Here is an 11,741-nt window from a genome sequence, read left to right on the forward strand (position 1 = left end):
TCGTGCCCGACTCCTTGTGACCCCATGGACTGTAGACCACCAGGCTCCTCTGTCCATGGGATTCTCCAGGCAAGAATACCACAGTGGGTTGCCATACCCTTCTCCAGGGCATATTCCCAGCCCAGGGATCGAACCTGGGTCTCCTGCACGGCAGGCAGATTCTTTACCCTCTGGGCCACCAGGGGAGCCCAGGGGCACCTTGGAGGGTGATCTAATTAAAGTAGGGCCTGATCCTGGACCATGAGGATGGGAGCTTGTTGGAAATGCAGAGTCCAGGGCCCCACCCCAGACCTAGTAAATCAGAAGCTGCGTTTTCACAGCATCCTGAGGAAACGGACGTGCACAGGAGAGCTTGAGAAGTACTCGTCTGAGTCCCAATCTCTCATTTTACAGAAGACACTTCAGAGTCCAGGAAGGCTGAGGCTGCTTGCCCTGGGTTCCCCAGCAAATAGGAAACAGGACTGAAACAAAGCCGCAGTTTTTAATGATTCCCCACCTCGGGATGCTTTCCACCGTATTCCTCCGGCTTTCAGATGAAAAGCAGGTCTGAAAGAAAACCTATTGGCATCAAAATGTTAAAAAGAGAATTTCTACTTGAACTCATGTTCATTATTCTAAGTGTAGTTATTAAAAGTCCATCTCTACTCCATACATTTGAGTTTGTGCTTAGTTTTACCCAAAGAAAATTAATCTTAGAATTTGGCAACTATCAGAGGAAAGTTGGCAAAAGAGCAGGTGACATCTTTTCCCCATGATCACTCATTTTATCTTGGGTTCAGGCCAAGGCCAAGTCTAGTTGAATAAAACCTAGCTCCACGACTGATTTGTAAGAGGCGACAGAAAGGAAAATGGGCTCCACAGGTCCCCTCGTTTCTGCTTCGCCCCTTTCTAATCTGCTTGTTCCTCATCCAGCTACTTTTGCCAAAGGGAGCTTTGCAAATAAAAATAAGAGAATGTGGTTCTCCCCTCTCTCATCTCTGTCCTTGGGTGCATAAGCATCCCCTATATGTTTATAACTTTTCCTTTGAGTTACTTACAGCAGACTCCTAATTCTTCATTTAACTTTTTGGAGCCTCAGCTTCCTCTTACCTCAAATTCATGGAGTGATTGTGATGTTTAAATGAGGCAGTGTATGTGAAGCTCCTAAAATAGCGTAGAACCTCCTAAACTACTGTCGTGCTCTTCTCTGTCCTACCCAATTCATTGGACTTCCCAGGTGGCGCTAATGGTAAAGAACCTGCCTGCCCATGCAAGAGACATAAGAGACAGGAGTTGGATCCCTGGGTTGGGAAGATCCCCTGGAGGAAGGCCTGGCAACCCACTCCAGTATTCTGGCCTGGAGAATCCCAAGAACAGAGGAGTCTGGTGGGCTTCAGTCCATAGAGTCACAAAGAGTCGGACATGACTGAAACAAATTAGCAGGCATGCACACATCTCATTTATTAAAATACAGACTTTCAGATCCATATATCTGGTTGGCCTCTGTCTTCTAAACCTCAGACCCATTTACCTAATTAGCTGATGAATAGCTCCAGGAAGACATACTAAAGTGCCCAGCGCTCAGTCGGTCAGTCGTGTCCGACTCTTTTCCACCCCATGGACTGCAGCCCACCAGGTTCCATGGGATTCTCCAGGCAAAAAATACTAGAGTGAGTTGCCATTTCTTTTCCAGGGGCATCTTTCTGGCCCAGGGATTGAAAACATGTCTCTGACGTCTCCTGCATTGGCAGGCAGATTCTTTCACACTGAGACACCTCAGGGAAGCTAGCCATCCTGAAGGCTTCTGCAATTGAACACTTCCAAAAACTTTTGACCCCAACCTAGCCAGCGTTCTGCAGTCCTTTCAGCAAGTCTCTGGTTCCCTGTGGTGGTGAAAGGTGACGCCAGAGTTACCTGATTCTTTCCAATTCCTCTTGCAGTCTTTCTCCCCACACCATGCCCACACCATCCTGTTAATCCTCTTCTCAAAGACGTTTACCAACAGCCCTCTCCACTGGTGCTGCTCAGGACTTCTCTCCTGGTTGTCTGCAAAAAAAAACCAAAACCCTGCTTCAGATTTTTTTTGATACACCGAGTCCCCACATATGAACCTTCAAGTTGCAAACTTTCAAAGATGCAAACATGCCTTTGCACATCCAGTCACATGTTACTTCACACACCCGGCGCACACTGTCACAGACACGCATCCTCTGCAGTGGCTGCGCTTTCGTGCACTCCACTGTACTCACAGTGGGAAAGAATCCACCTCCCGAGGTGGCAGTTGCCGGAGACTTGGGCTCAATCCCCGGTCAGGAAGATCCCCTGGAGGAGGAGATGGCAACCCGCTCCTGAATTCTGGCCTGGAGAATTCCATGGACAGAGAAACCTGGCGGGCTACAGTTCTCAGGGTTGCAAAGAGTTGGACGCTACTGAATGACTGAGCGTGTACACACACACACACACACACACACACACACACACACAGTGTATCGAGTACATTAGTACAAGCCCAGGATGTTTGGAAGCAAGAATAAAAGCAGGGGCAATGTAGCTGGTACCACTGTACTTTTCAAGGTCTGTACTGTAAGATTACAAATGTTTTCTCTATTTTTTTTTTTTATTTATTGCTTGTGTGAAAAGTATTATAAATCTATTACAGTGCAGTACTATACAGCCAGTTGTGTTGGCTGAGTACGTTGGCTAACTTTGTTGGACTTACGAACACAGTCTTGAAATGAAACTAGTTCGTAGGTAGGGGACTTACCGTATAAAACTTAAACTCCTCTGGGTTACATGCAATGCCCTTTATGATCCGGCCCTACTCTCCCTCCAACCTCATGTCTCCCTTCAATCTCGTCTCTTTCCGTACCTCTCCAAGGATCACCCTTTTTCACCATTCACCAGCTGACTTCACTCTCTCAACCCTCCAAGACGTACTGACCACCTCTTCCAGGAAGCCCTCAACTCTTTAAAAGGAAAACCACTCCTTTTAATTAATACAGTGTATCTGTATTAATGCACTTTACGCAATGACATGCAATTGGTTGTTGTTTCTATAGGTTTATTCTTGCTAGCTTGTGAGGTTAGCATCTTTGTTTTCAAAGATCTGACAAGTCGAAGGCCTTTGTAAATACTAACTGCATCGGTGACATCATCACTAGGCCTCCTACTTCCAAGGGGCAGCTGGGACTCTCTGATTCCACTTCTGTAACTCAAAGTAGTTTCTTTTGAGCAATCCTTTTTATCCTTATCTTCATATGCTAAAAATACATTCAAGAAAAAGCTTTAACTCTCCAAAGTCACCTCCTCGTTTCCATATATTGTGCTCTTTCTCAGCCTTTGTTCATATGCAAGCATAGTTTGAAAGTGAAAAGCCGCTCAGTCATGTCCAACTCTTTGGGACCCTGTGGACTATACAGTCCATGGAATTCTCCAGGCCAGAATACTGGAGTGGGTAGCCTTTCCCTTCTCCAGGGGAATCTTCCCAACCCAGGGATCGAACCCAGGTCTCCTGCACTGCAGGCGGATTCTTTATCAACTGAGCTATCAGGGTAGGCATAGTTTATTTCCCTGTGATCGTACTAGTGTAGAAAATTCCATCATATTTTTGTTTCGCACATCCTAAACAGATTTCTTTTTTAGAAAATTCTGTGTTTATTTGTATGATTTGTGGCTGTGCTGGGTCTGCCTCGCTGGGCAGGCTTCTCTCTAGCAGCAAGCTGGGGCTGTCACTGCAGCGCAAGGACTTCTCACCGCAGTCGTTTCTCTCGTTGCAAAGCATGGGCGCTCAGACCCACAGGCTTCAGGAGTTGTAACCCAGGAGCTCAGCAGTTGCAATTCCCGGGCTCTAGAGGACAGGCTCAGGAGTTGGGGTACAAGGGCTTAGTTGTTCCAAGGCACGTGGGATCTTCCTAGGTCAGGGATCAAACCCGCGTCTCCTGCATTGGTAGTTGGATTCTTTACCACTGAGCCACCTGGGAAGCCCGGCCACTTTCTCCTACCATGTAATTGAACACATCTCCCCTTGCTCTGAGTGTGCTGCTGCTGCTGCTGCTAAGCCACCTCAGTCGTGTCCGACTCTGTGCAACCCCATGGACAGCAGCCCACCAGGCTCCTCTGTCAAAGGAATTCTCTAGGCAAGAGTACTGGAGTGGGTTGCCATTTCCTTCTCCATGTTCTGAGTGTGCTGCCATGGAAAGAGGGTGGGCTTTTGGAGAAAACAGCTGGGTCGGGACCCTGGCGGAGGAGATTCAATCCTGTTGCAGCTGCGTGCAGCCTTTCCCGAGGAGGAAAGCTGAGAGGTGGGGGACCCCTCGAGACAATCAGGAAGACGGAAGCACCCCCTGCCTGCCCTACCCCACAGACCCACCCACGTCCCACAACAGGGCAGGCCGGTCCAGAGGACTTGAGCCTCACTCCAAGTTGAAGCTGCCAGGCACGCCAGCCAGACGGCTCCCAAAGGACCCTGTGGCCCAGGGCAGTGTACGTGGCTGGTGCCCAGAGGCAGATCTGGGGCAGCTGGCTGAGCAGGGACCGTTGCCAGAGGAAAAAGGGGAGGAGGAGGGCAGGGGACTCAACACAGCCAAAGTGGAAGAGAAACGGGCATGCCTCAGGGAAGAGAGCGATGCCCGCATGGGGCTGACTGCCCTGCATGTCCTCCAGCTGCTCCAACACTGCTCTGCTTCCAGCCAAGCTGTGTTGGTCCTCCGAGGTTTGCTGTGAGCGCCTCCCTGCACCCTTGCCCGTGTGGGGACCCAGGCACCTCCTGCAGTGACCCAGGCATTGGCAACACCTGCCCCTAAACCCGCAGCTGCTGCTTCTCTCGGTAGTCTTGGCTCTGCTCCCACCAACTGTGTTTTTCCTGGCTGGCCACCGAGAAGTGGGCCTTGGGGGTGTTTTTCTCCAGTTGCTGTGCTTTGCCTCAGATTTTCCGAATCCTACTCAGTAGATTGTTCTGTTGACTCGGGCAGAATGGCTTTATCCCTCATTCCGGGTCTGGGCGCCTACACGGCCAGCCCTGGAGTTCTTGGAACCAACTCACTCAGCGGTGCTGGGTCCCCACTGAGCGACCGAGGAGCTTAGTCCTTGCCCCCTCGGAGAGAGCCAGGTTTCGCCTTTGACCGGCATGTGAATCGTTGTGAGAGCAGCTCCGAGTGCTCACGTCCCTTCCCTGAAGTCGGTGGCCTGTGGTTTACTCATGTTGTATTTTCCACGAGCTGGTGTTCAGTTACCTTCATGCATTTCTTCTGCGTGGACCTCCAGGCTCCAAGCGCTGACTGCGCAGGAGGTGGGTTTTCACGTGACCCCACCCTGAGCTGGTCCCAGCAGCAAGGGCAAGAGGAATATCCCAAAGGCTTTGAAAACTGATTTTTTGCTGAGATGAAATGGAGGGTCTGAGTTATTTGTTTCTAAGAGCAACCTCTGAGTGGGGATCTTAACCAAGGTTTAGTTAAATTTTGAGATAAAATTTTTCAAACCAATTGTACAGTTTGGGGCCTAAAAAATAAATCCAGGGCGGCAAAAATTGTTTAGGAAGAAGCTGTATCCTTCCCTGTCCCCACACCTGTCACTGTCCACTCCCTCCCAGCTTTTCCTTGTGAACTTAGCACTGTTTTTTTACAGAATATTTTTCTAAACGATTGCAACCTGTGAATGGAAAGAGAGCAAACTCAGCAACGTAACAGATTCACTAATGGGTCGACGAAGAAGCCATGTACTGAACGAGGAACACAAAGTGTGAGGACTGGAAAGCGTCAGTCGCTTCCGTCGCTTCCGGCTCTTTGTGACCCCCATGGACCGTAGCCCTCCAGGCTCCTCTGTTCATAGGATTTCCCATGAGAAAATTCTTTCCAGAGAAGAACACTGGAATGGGTTGCCATTCCCTTCTCCAGGGGATCTTCCCAAGGCGGGGATTGAACCCAGGTCTCCTGCATTGCAGGCAGATTCTTTATTGTCAGAGCCACAAAGGAGAAATAAAATCTGCAAAGCATCAGCCCTGGTGGGTGCAGCTTCCACATCCTCAGACTCAGCCAAGCAGAGGGTTGACTGTACTTCACCACCTTATGTAAGAGACTTGGGCATCTTGGGAATCTGATATCTTCAGAGCTCCTGGAACCCAGAGTCCCCTACTCACCTTTCTCCTCTGGCAACATGTAGAAATCAAATTCCAGAAGGGTCTAATATAACATTCGAATTAATGAGTTTTGCAAGGTTGCCTTGCTGACACCAGTGTGCTTCGCATCATGTGACAGATATATTTTCCAAAGGCACCCGCAGCGACCTCTTCTACCCACACAGTCCTCTACCCCTCCCCTCTCAAGGGATGGGGCTTCCTTCCCCCTCCTCAAATCTGAGTGACCCGTAGAAGGGTGCTGCAGAAGGGTGCACAGAAGTGGTGCTGTGTACCTCCAAGCTTCAGTGGGGGAAGGCAGAGAGCTTCTGGAAGCGCTGGCTCTGCAGGGTGGCCCCCGGGGCTCTCCCTCTCAGAACCGATGCTGAACTGTGAGATGGCTCGTGAAGGGGTCTATGACCCATCCCCGAGGGGGCCCAGCACCCCACATGTGAGCAGAGAAGCTTCCAGATGCCTCCCTCAGCCATTTGAGCCCCCCCGCCACTTTCACACCAGGGACAGAGGGGTGACATTCTCCTGGTGCCTTGTCCCCCTGGCTCATCCACAGACGCCGTGGGCATCACAGAAGTGCTGTCATTTCACAATGTGACGCTTAGGCGGTTTGTCACACATCTCAGGAGGATCCAAACACGCACTAACCGTGAACCATTAGAAAAATGATGCTCCAAACAAAAATGACTACAATAGCTTTAAAAACTCAAATAATTGAGGATGAATCTAAGGAAAGATGTGTAAGATTTTACACGGGTGGTTTTGTTGTGAAGTCGTGTCCGACTCCTGCAGCTCCGTGGACTGTGGCCCACCAGTCCCCTCTATCCATGGGATTCTCCAGGCAAGAATACTGCAGTGGGTTGCCATTTCCTTCTCCAGGGAATCTTTCCTATCCAGGGATCCAACCCAGGTCTCCTGCTTTGCAGGCAGATTCTTTCCCAACTGAGCTACCAGGGAAGCCCCATAAAACTCTACATAGAGAAATTAGAGAAGGTTTAAGTGAATCAAGGGCTATACCATAGACACAGATTCAAGTATTCATATAAAAATTGCAAATTTTCTCTAACCTGATCTCTAGTTCGATGCAATCCTTTCAAAAGTCAGCAGATGTGAGGGTGTTTCTAACCCTCGTATGGAAATGCAAAGAGTCAGGGAGAACAAGGAGAGAGGACCCCCTCTTCAGACCCCGGAGCTTGGGGCACATATAATATAGCTACATTGACTGAAGCAGTGTAAGAATAGAAAACTGACCAGTGAAACCAAACAGAAAGTCCAGAAATAGACCTCTGCATTTCTAGGCACTTGATTTACGATGACGGTGGCATCACGGGGCAGCAGGGAAAGAATAGTCAGTAAAAAATTAATAAAGTATTAATTTGCTGAGTCAATTAGAAAAACCGCACAAAAAATAAAACTCGACTGTTTCTTCACACCATACACAGAAGTCACTCCCAGGTGCATGGAGATTTAAAAGTGAAAGGCAAAACAGTAAAACAAAATAGGAAACTATCTTCAGGACTTTGGGAGAGGGAAAATTCTCCTAAACATGATTCAAAAAGGAAAAGACTAAGAACCTGGATGACCCCCTAACAAAGCTCTGTTTATCATAAGTCAGGATTAAGAGAGTCAAAAGACAAGCTACAAAAACAAGAAGGTGTTCATTATATAAATGATTAATTAACAAAGGGCCCTTATCCAGAATGGGCTAAAATATTTTTCAAACCAGTAAGAAAAAGTCAACCTCATAAAAAAAGTGTGAAGAGTATGAATCGGCACTTCACAAAAGAGAATGTTCAAATCAACACAAACTTGGAAAGATGACCTACCTCGCTACTACACACCCGTCAGAATGACTACCACACAAAGGATGAAATCTACCTGTTGTTGACAAGACCATGAAGCCAGGGTACAAACGCTCCTGGAGGGAGGTAAAGAGACGCGGCCGCTTTGGCAAGTGGTGTCTTGGGTCCTAATAAAGTCGAAGGTGTTCAGCCCCCGCGATCCAGCAGTTCTACCCTTAGGGGAACGCTCGGTGGAAATGCACGCACAACGTTCAATAGTCTTCACGGCGGCTTTATGCGTGATAGTGAGCAACACCCTGCTGCACAGCAGAACAGGACATGTGAAGAACACGCATAGGCAGTGTGGCAGGCTCAGACACTAAGATACCATGCAGCAAAGGACCTGCATGGAACTCAGCCGAGTGCAACCACGTGGAAAGATACCGCAAATGCAATCTGACCCCAGAGGCCAGAAACCGAAGATGATCTACTCTGTAATTTCACTAGTAAGTCCAAACCCGGGGAAGCCGGCCTCCATGCTGTAGGTCAAGATGTGTTCTGAGTCTGTGTAGTTTCTTTGGAGCTGTGGGAGGGGGCCTCGGGAGTAGGCGGGAATCAGAAGGGGGCTCCTGAGTACTGCTGCTGCTGCTGCTAAGTCGCTTCAGTCGTGTCTGACTCTGTGCGACCCCATAGACGGCAGCCCACCGGGCTCCCCCGTCCCTGGGATTCTCCAGGCAAGAACACTGGAGTGGGTTGCCATTTCCTTCTCCAATGTATAAAAGTGAAAAGTGAAAGTGAAGTCGCTCAGTTGTGTCCGACTCCTAGCGACCCCATGGACTGCAGCCTACCAGGCTCCTCCATCCATGGGATTTTCCAGGCAAGAGTACTGGAGCGGGTTTACTGGTAATGCTCTATTTCTTGTTCCCTAGTTGTATGGGTGGATTCACTTAGGAAAAGTTCACTGACGTGTATACACTTAGATTTGATGCCCTTCTCCATATGTAGGGAGATTTTTAAAAAAGCCAAAAAGAAAAACTATTCACCCCAATTTGTCCATCTGTTACCCAAGAGAAAACTCGAGATCGCCTCTCAAAAGCCACAGAGTTTATGCTCTCGCAGCCCCATATTAATCTGTTCAAGGTACCCAGGAATGGAACTGATTCTTAATCTGGTTTATGAAAAGGGCTTCAGCAAAATATCATAGGTAAGCATGGCTGAATATGATCTCTATAAATGATAGTAGTTTGTCTTTGTTGGGAGATGCCTTGTAATTTTTCAGTTCTTTTTCTCATGTTTTGATTCCTTCCTTTATTGTGAGGATGTGTCCTATAGTTTAATATTTATAGCAACAACAGAAATATATGTATTATCACGTCTCGCTACTAAATACCAACACTTTGAAGGCGTGTGTACGTGCGTACTTAGTTGCATCCAACTCTTTGCAACACCATGGACTGTAGCCCACCAGGCTCCTGGGTCCCTGAGATTTCCCAGGCCAGAAGACTAGAGTGAGTTGCTATTTCCGTCTCCACTTTGAAGGCCAATTGCGGAATCTAGCTTGGTTCTGGGAAGAGATTGTGTCTTTCATTCACACAACCTGGACTAAAAAAGTACATTCCCCGAAGTGTTTGTTGCTTTAAGATTACAGGCTGTTCCTGTGTCGTCATTGTGGGAACAGCATTACCTAGCCAAGGTAGCGATGTTTCGCATGTAAACTCTTGTCTGACTCCTAAACGTTCACTGAAGCAAAACTGCTCCCAAGGCAAGTGAGCTCCACCTTGCCTGGGAAATCTAGTTCGAGCTGAACTGTTTTCTTAAGAGCCAGCACCCTGCATCAGTCACTTTCTTCCCAAAGGATGAAAGTACCTGCAATTGATTGTGTCCTCACTATCTACGTACATTACATTTGTATTTCATGTGTGTTTTCGACACCCCTTTGGCAAAGCATGCCTATTTTGTAGAAAAGAAGACTGAGGCTCAGGGAAGTTGAGAATTTCCTAGAGGGAAGCCGAGCTGGACTGCCATCAGTCAGCCGGAGTGAAGCCTAGGCTTGGCACCCTATCGTTCCCGGAGGCTGTTATGGGAGGGTGGCAAGGGGCGGTCCCAACCTGGGTCCCTTGCCTGTGATTTTCGTCAGGATGAGTAAGTCACTTCAGCAAGCAACTGCTTTCATTTCTTCCTTGATCTCATCCCCTAAAACGTTCCTGAACTAACATTGACAGCCTCACCCAGGAAAGCAATTATTGGGCTCCAAGTGGTGATACTTACAGCCCCATTTGCAGTGAGACTCATTTCGACACATTCTGTTGCTGTCCTGGGTCACCTTGTGGGTCGTTACCCCTTAGACGTGAACAAGAATTCTTGGGTAAGGATACTGGAGCAAGCTGCCATTTCCTCCACCAGGGGATCTTCCCAACCCAGGAATCTAACCCACGTCTCCTGCCTAGGCAGGCTGATCCTTTACTTTACCAGTGCGCCACCTGGGAAGCCCGTGGAACACGGGAAAAGAAAGTGAAAGTGAAGTCGCTCAGTCGTGTCCGACTCCTGGTGACCCCATGGACTGTAGCCTACCAGGCTCTTCCGTCCATGGGGTTTTTCCAGGCAAGAGTACTGGAGTGGGTTGCCATTTCCTTCTCCAGAGCATCTTCCAGACCCAGGGATTGAACCCAGGTCGATCGTAAGCAAGACGCCTGACCATCTGCACCACCAGGGAAGTCCTATGGAACATGGTAGGCCTAATTAAATTTGAATGCAGGTAAAGAGCTTTGGGGCTTCCCTTGTGGCTCAGCTGGTAAAGAACCCACCTGCAATGTGGGAGACCTGGGTTCGATCCCCGGGTTGGAAGATGCCCCGGAGAATGGAAAGGCTGCCCACTCCAGTATTCTGGCCTGGAGAATTCCATGGACTATATAGTCACAAAGAGTTACTTTCACCTTCACTTTCAAAGAGCTTTGAACATATGCTTCGTGCACCATTTACTTGTTGACCAAGTAAAGTAAATTTCTGGCACCACGCGATATTTGGGACAGATTTATTCTAGGATTATGAGTTGTTTATCAGACTCAGATTGAACTGGGAGTTCTTTCTGTGGTTTGCTGAGTCTGGCCGTGCTTCACGGGGAGCGATAGCAGGGAGGGTGTGGGTGGGGTGGGGACTGAGCCCTGGGCCTGAAGCTGTAAGAGGCTGGGAGAAGGGACGGGACAGGAAACAGGACAAAAAGAGAGGGACGAGGCAGGAAGGGAACCATCTGAGGCACGGGGTCCTGGAGCCTGGCGGCTCTGCTACCCTCCAGGAAGACAAGGACGGGGCGCTGGATTTGGTGATGGGGAGGCTGCGGTGGCCTGACAGCAGCTGCCTCCAAGCACACAAGCATTTTGTGCCGCTGTGTGACCAGTGGTTACAGATTAGGGCTGTTCCTCCGATGGGGCCTGAATGCCGCCGTGAGGTCAGGGTACTGGGCTGACGACATTGACCTTTGTGCGCGGGAGACTCCTCCTACCCAGAAGATGCCCTTGAGGACCACAGAGCGGGGTTTTCAGCTCTGGACGCCTCTCCTGGCAAAGGTGACCTGTCTGCGGACATGGAGTCGCTAGTGATGAGCATGGATGCACGCTGTGAGAACAGGGAGGCTGCCTGCCCGGGGAAAGGACCCCAGGGCTGACCTGTCCCACCCAGCCCCATTTTGGAGGTGCTCAGGGAAGCCGGACGGACATCAACTCAGCGGGGAACCATGATGATCCATGAGAGAGGGTAGCCGGGTACCCACTGCACACAGGGCCACTTGCCAAAGCTCAAAGTTCAGACCCTTTTTGTCCCCCTGGGGGAAAAAGCAGCAGTGGTACAACTTGAATCCTTTCATT

At 49.2% G+C, this 11,741-nt stretch overlaps 1 long non-coding RNA gene across 1 annotated transcript; it reads right to left on the reverse strand.

Annotated features, from left to right (window-relative positions):
• Nucleotides 119-8,309, reverse strand: LOC106502489. The gene is made up of 3 exons (XR_001296113.2): nt 7,979-8,309; nt 1,894-2,025; nt 119-558 (listed from the first exon to the last, which is right to left on the reverse strand). It is a non-coding gene; the product is annotated as an uncharacterized LOC106502489 (long non-coding RNA).

Source organism: Capra hircus, chromosome 9, assembly GCF_001704415.2.
Source record: "Capra hircus breed San Clemente chromosome 9, ASM170441v1, whole genome shotgun sequence".
Classification (NCBI taxonomy): Eukaryota; Metazoa; Chordata; class Mammalia; order Artiodactyla; family Bovidae; genus Capra; species Capra hircus.